The sequence below is a fragment of the Balaenoptera borealis genome (genome assembly GCF_965194805.1).
Source record: "Balaenoptera borealis genome assembly, chromosome: 18".
Classification (NCBI taxonomy): domain Eukaryota; kingdom Metazoa; phylum Chordata; class Mammalia; order Artiodactyla; family Balaenopteridae; genus Balaenoptera; species Balaenoptera borealis.
Genome location: NC_138877.1, coordinates 74,921,650 through 74,929,293, shown reverse-complemented (window position 1 = coordinate 74,929,293; position 7,644 = coordinate 74,921,650).

Sequence of the window (7,644 nt, the reverse complement as noted above, 5' to 3'; positions counted from 1 at the left end):
GAGTCATTGTCACCAACATCCCTGCTATTCCTCCCAAAGCACCTCCTGACCGCGTGTCCAGCTACACCCGTGGCCCCATCGTTCTGCTCTCCCAGCAGCCGGCTCCTCTCAAGTTCTAGCCCAGGTTTTAATGCTTCTTCTTGTTCCACTTACTCCCAACCAAAGTCTGAACGTGCGAAAGTTTTTGAATTACCCCAATTTATTTTGCTCACATTTTCCTTTCTATGTTCGCCCAGAGGTGATATATGATTTTAAAAATCTATATCTAAACATGTCAAGAATAATCTCTTCTGATACGTTTAAATAGAGACTCTAGTTGAAAGAAAGCATTGGGTTATAGTTTAGCCACATCTTTTTCTTGCTGGAACGTAGAATGTCAATATATCTTATAATCAGTGCATCTGAGATGTGATGCCATATGGTACCACGCACGTATGGAGGCCTTCACTGATTGCCCGGTAACTCTGGCATTCTCTCTCAATAAGCATTCTCTTCTTTCCTTCTCCAGGTGCTTAGCCCAATTGTAAATGTGTTTTTCTCTTTATCTGCTGTATAACTATTTCCATGACCAGGATCTTTTGAAGACAAAGCCACATCTAGTTGACTCAGCCCAGGCTGCTCTCTGCCGAGAGAGAGACTGCTTCGCAAAAGGCTTTCACTACGTATTTCTGGGCTCACTGAATCAGTGGATGGAAACCTCCTTCAGGGAGCTCACCCTTTTAGGAGAAGAGTGTTAGCTGCTATAGGCTACAATGAGGTAAAAGACAGCCACTTTGATTTTTGCCCTAGGCTTCAGTGATTAAGCACTAAAACAGAATGCTGTAAAACACTTTAACATGAGAACACTCTTGGGCTTTATAAAACAAGACATATAAAAGGCAACTGTGTTCCCCCCGCGCCCGGGCAGTACAATGAGGCTTAACGACGCGCTTGCTGCACTACCCAGGTGAATCTTATTAATGAAATGAGCCAAATATAGAGTCAGGTATCTCCTTCCGCAGACCCTAAAAATGTGGTTTCCAAAAGACGAGAGAAATAAACAAACACAAACAAAACCCTGGAGATTTCTCGCACAAGTCCAAAGCAAACATCCCCCATCTGGATTTCCCTTTGTGCAGCCATGGATATAAACCAGAGTTCAGCAATCACTCTGGAATCCCTCAAGTCCTTAAGCAAAGAATAAATGCAATTTTCTCTTCTGGACACGAAAATAAAAAGTAAACTCTGCTTTGGAGCAAGTGTCAATGCTAAGTGTATCATAAATCATAATTAAATGTAAGCGGTGCCTTATCTCACCTTTCCATCTAAAATTTTCATTTTCAAGACGAGATGAAATGGTGGAAATCCCTAAACAGTGTAGGTGTCCCTTTGGTTCTGAATGTGGATCAGTATTATTCCAAGAGACTTCATCATTTGTTTACAGATATTTAGGCACTGTCACTTGCTGGTATTGTGGGCTGAAACACATAACTGAATCACAAAAGCATGCAAACTAAATGTCTACTACTTGCATGTGAAAAAAATCAATTACCAGCTGTACCCACAGACCTAAGAAGTTGAACAAATAAAATATATAATGATTTGCTTCCTCCTGGGCATAATGTGAGACTAAATGAGAGAACATGTATGAAGTGCTCTCTGAAAATGTCCTATAAATGCATGATATTAACAGCCAGCATTGTTTTTCCAACATTTTCTGGCTCATTAATGTGTATCTGGATTTCAAAAGATTTATCTGCCATTTTTAATTTAAAGAAACCACATGAAATAATGATTTTTTAAGTAGATTAGGTGTAAGTTCATAAAGGAAAATATTCATTTCTATTGTGTAAAATGACTTTTTAAATGTGGTTTCTTGTTAAAATCCTTTCTAGAAATGTTATACCAAAATTTACCAGTGGAGGGCAGCAATGCCTCATAATTTAATTCTAACATTCTGCTGTTTCTTAGACTGGACGGGAATAAGTCATTTCAATTTTTCATTGCAAATCAAAGCATAATTATAAGCTAATGTCCTATCTTGCCACCAGCCTCAAAGGTCATCGGAATGTGTTCTATAAATGAAAAGAAGTCGTTAGTTCTAATTGCATGTAAAATTACTATTGTATGCTCTGGAGCTGCTTTCTTCTTGGTTTTTACTCTTCACCTTTAAATTGGATGAGATATCATAGGAGAGACAAAGAGTGGCTACCAATATCCTTCATGGATTAAATTCTATGTGCTGTGGTTTAATTCAAATATTTGATTTATTATCCCTATAATTTAAATCACTTCAAATTAAATTACTGTGTTTTTTGTACCTTCTGAATTTCTCACCAAGGACACTTAAATGAATCAACTTAAACAAAGCAACACATTTGGTTTTTTTGTAAACCAGATGCTTTTTTGTACAGTTTCATTTATACACAAAAACCAGAAACAGTGGATCTGGCAGAGTGGCTGAGTGGGCGATGTGAGCATGTGCGCATTTGAACCCTGCCTTTCTCAGTCTTGGAAAGGGAGTGCAGGTCATTTGAACATAAAATGTATCAGGAGGAGGAGATATTAAGGTAGAAGGAACATTCTTACAAAATTCTCAAGTATGCAATGCATGGGGTGGGGGGCAGTCTGATCCCTTTGGCACCAACAGCCCCTAATTCCAGTCAAATTTAGCAGAACCGGGAACAGTAGATGAAAACTGCAATGAGGCAGATTGCAGGTCGCCTGCAACAAGAACTTTATAACCATTAGACCCAGCAAACGGGATAACAGTTTCCATGAGAAATGAATTTCCCACGAGCTTCAAACGGATGCTTAGTGATTAAAGACTGAAGTAGTCAGTGAAGGTCCACAGGTAGTCTTGAAGTCAGTTTGCAAATCCAGATGCTATAACGTCAGCATTGGCTTGTGGAGCATCTACTGTGTACCAGTGGCTCTCCCTGGGGGGACGCTACTGCCTGCATCCTGCCCCCATCCTGCTCTGGTGCCATCCTAGAGTCCATGTCTGAAGACGTAATCTATGTTCTTTCCTTTCTCTTTCAAACTTAACTGGCCTGTCATTCTGAACACCCTGCTGGTTTCGGAACTGCACAGATAGGTACAAGCTATAACAAAGGAAAGTGTAAAATAGATTAATCTTTTTAAAAAAAAAATTTTATTGAAGTATAGTTGATGTACAGTAATATTAATAAGTTACAGGTGTACAATATAGTGATTCACAATTTTTAAGGGCTGTATTCCATTTATAGTTATTATAAAATACTGGCTGTATTCCCTGCGTTGGACAGTATATCCTTGTAGCTTATTTTATACCTAACAGTTTGTACCTCTTAATCCCCACCCCAGTGTTGCCCCTCCCCCTCTCCTCTCCCCACTGGCAACCACTAGTCTGCTCTATCTGTGAGTCTGCTTCTTTGTTGTTATATTCACTAGTTTGTTGTATTCTTTTGATTCCACCTATAAGTGATCTCATACAGCATTTGTCTTTCTCTGTCTGACTTATTTCACTTAGCCTAATGCCCTCCAAGCCCATCCATGTTGCTGCAAAAGGCAAGAGTTCATTCTTTTTTATGGCTGAATAGTATTCCATTGTGTAGATATACCGCATTTTTTTCTCCATAGAATACATCAGTCTTTGTTTCACTTTCTCAGGTGACTGCTGGTGAGTCAGTGTCAGCAGAAGCTGAGTCAAGGTGCAAAACAGCAAATGAAGTCTCCCCGAGCTGCTCTCCATCCAATGTCTCCCCCACTTTCCAGTGTCCTGCCGGGCTCCCGCACTGTCTGTCTTCCCCAAAATGTGCACAGCTGCCTTCTCCTGACACACGAGCTCCTCACATCAGGAACCCCAACCAATAAAACTGACCTGGGAATGAAGCCCACCACATTCCCCCACAAAGTTTGTTGAACTACAAATAGAAAGCACATGTTAATATGTTTATCAGGCAAAACGTTTAGTAGCTAGTCAGTTAGCCTAGGCTTAATTTGCTTAATTTACTAAAACTGTTGAAAGAAACATAAAAAGTCATCAGAAGCTAAACTGATCTGAATCAACTTTTCAATTGAGTCTAACCCCCCAGATTAGTTAGAAAAGCAGAGATATAATGTTTTTCCCTTACTAGTCTTAACTACTGTTCTACTGTATAGTTATAGAAAACACTTGCAGCTGAGAAATAACACTTTCCCTATTTATAAAGTGGAATTAAAAATCCTAAGAATAGTTTCTAGATTATATAAGATTATCCTAGCGCCAGCACACAGTAAATGTTCAATAAATTTTAGAACTACCAGAACGGTGCTCCTCAGGACAGGCATTTCTGTCCCCCTTGGTCATTCCTGTGTCTTTGGGGCCTAAAACAGTGCCAGGAACATCATATATGCTCAAGAAATGGTGTATCTAGTAGGCTATCGTATACCGTTGAGTGGGATCCGGCACAATGATAAAGAGTACGGGTTATGATACCAAAGTGTTCAAATGGCAATGTACCCACCCACCTGTGGGACCTGAGGTCAATCCATCAACCTTCTTTCACCTTCGTTTCTTCAGTTGTAAACAAAGATAATAATGATAATACTGAGCTCCTAGAGTTATTGTAAGGAGAAGTAGGGAAATGCTGGTAAAGTACTTAGAAACCCTTTGAAATATATAGCATGTGGCAAACGATTACTAACTACAATTATTATATCATCGCTATAGTGTGAAAAAACCAATGTTGGGGATAAATATCTTTCTTCCAACACATGTAGGTGTACCTTCTCATCACTGACTGCATGAGCTGTCACAAATGAAAAAAATCAGCTCTCGAAGAGTTTCCCAAGGTCAACATATAAAGCTCTGTAGGTAACAACACCGGGTTTCAAAACAAGGCGTGTCTGATTCTACTGACCAGACAGCTTTGGGCCACATTATACTTGATCCCATGTAGACTGGTTTAAAATAAATACAATTCACTCACACAATCGGTTCATGATTTAAGTGTTTAGTTGGTAGGAATTAATCTGAAAATACGTAATGTGAATATACTCACACCAATCTTTTATTTTAACAGGAAGGCAGCCATCTAGCACCTCATCGACTTTCAGAACAAGCAACCAGCTTGCTGGTCTGAGGGGCTTGTAGGGCACATTTGCGCCTCCATCAAGGTCTAGTTGGAACTGCATATAGGAGGCCACCGAGCAAGCAGATAAGACCAAGCTAGAACCCCATTGTGGAAGCGTTTAGCATGAGGAAAGAATAGCTTCAGGAGAAGGGGCAGGCTTGAAATTCAGAATAAGAGAGAGATTGAGAGCTCCGAGAGAAAAATCTAAGGCTCCTCTGAAGCAGTGTGGAAATCTGTTAGCTTCCTGCCGCGTGGTTCTGGCCAGGCTCAGGGGATGCGGTAATTCTGTCCTTTAAGTCTATGACTGCTTATCTGGTCCTGTTTTAGATCAGACCTTCTCTTTATTACAGCACTTACCCAGCTATAGTCTCCTGAGACTAGAGGAAACCTCTAGCTTTCTCTGCTAAATCCACCCCCGCGCAATTTGGGTATCCAGTAGACCGGAGCCCGGTCTTTTGATCTTACTGGCAATTTAAGAGTTGACTGATTTTCGTATTCTTAGGAAGCATCGCAAGAGGTCCTTGGAGTGTCTTTTCTCGTTTCCATTGCACTGTTTATCCTTGGGGACTTCTTATCTCTTTCAGAGCAAGGACACAGGAGTAGCCTACAAGTATCCATTCTGCTGGGGGAAGGATGGTCAACCTGACGTTTTGAAAGACCACCTATCTTAACTATTAACATGGGTTTAGTTTTTTTTCGCTTCAGTATTGCAAGTCACACGTGGGGTGGAGTTGGGAGAGGTGGCGAAGCAAACAGGTCAACGTTACTGAGCCTTACCCCCAAAATGTGTCACCGAATCACATGGTAATTTATTCTCCTCGCATGTCTGGGGCTGTGCATGCACAGGCATACTAAAATTTCCTGTGTTGGGATGAAAGCCCATATTATGGCTCATAACAAGTTATTGTTACGAGAAATACCTGGTTGACCCTCAATTTTGTAACGAGCAGAAAGAAAGAGGGTTTTCTTATTAACCAGTCTTAAGCAAACTCAAATATACTTTGAAGTATTAATAATTACTGATACTAAAGGGCATGAGTTTGCTGATAACTATGCTACATAGTTTTTCTGATCTTTTAAATGCAATATTAACCAGCATTTAGACTTTAGCTCCAAATGATGAATCAAAACTATGGTTTCCTAAAGAACGTATTAGATGTTTTTCTTGCCACTATTCCCAACCCCATCTCAACAGATCAGAGTTCAGACATGTTAATTCCTAACTGGGAGTTACATTTTGCGATATTAAAAAATGAATGTGAAATATTTTTATGTGAAAAAATTAAATTGGGAGCACATACGGTCTTCCTGGGAGCATTTACAGACTTGTCAATAAAATTTTAAATGCCATTTATTTGTATTCCCCTACACCACTTCTAAACTTTCTAGTTAGTTGCTTCATGAACTACTAAAATCTACAAAGTTATTTCTACAAAGTTGTTTCGTGGAGGCTTTTTCTGAACTGAATGGCTGCATTGAATCATGCTAGATTTTCCTGACCTTTTCTGTCTCACACATTCCTTCATCAAACTTTCACCCACTGTGTCGTAGAGCTAAGACTCGTGATAAGTAACATTCACTGTCTATTATTTGCCAGACACTCTGCGAAGCATTCGTGCTTGTTACTTCTCATACAGCCCCATAAAGTAAGGAGGATTACCATCCCCAGTATAAAGGTTTGAAGATTGAAACAGATACATTAAACAGCCAGTAGTGGCAGGTGTTAGACTTTTAGCCCAGAGACCTCACATCTGCGCTTTTACTAAGAACTTTGCTCGGGCGCTAGAGATGCAAAAATCAAAGAAATTTCCTGCCATGTAGAAAAGTTAGAGGAGGACCTATCAACAAAGAAAAGAATTACAATATGATTAGCTTCAAACACTATGATTTACTAAGCGTTATGAGAGGCAAGGAGGAATTCCCTTACACTAAGTACCTACTGTATGCCACCCATCATCCTGGGCACTTTGCATGTGCATCTTATCTAATGATCAAATTGAATTTCTAAGGGATCTATCATGGTCCCATCTGGAGATGCAGAGGAGCCTGAGGAGTGGTGGGGATGGCCAGGAACAGACTGGAGAGAGGCCTCGGGCTTTGTGGAAGGATGCTAAGCATGTCCTCAGTGTGACAAAGTTGTCTCTGGGTTCACCAAGCCCAGGACTTTCTCTGGTGGGCACCCAGCCAGGCTGTAGTTCCCAGCCTTCCTTGAGTGAAGTGAGCTCTGGGACTGATTTCTGGTCAATGGAATGTGCCCTTACATTATGTTCTCCCCCACCCCCCATCTGCCATCTGGAAGCACAGTATCCCTTGCAGACTCTGAGTGGTAGAACACGGAAGAGCCGCCATATGCAAAAAGCCTGGGTTTCTGAACAAGAGCGGGAGGGACAGATCCTGCACTGCCCTGAGCCCCTGAGAATGGGAGATGGTTACAGCAGCCAGCTTACCCTAAACACACTGGAGGTCAGTTGGTTTTAGACAGAGAGACTGTGTTTGGAAAATGGCTCTGGGGAGTCTGCTGTTTGGCATCGAACTGACAGTTGTGACAAATTATGGGAGAAAAACAGGA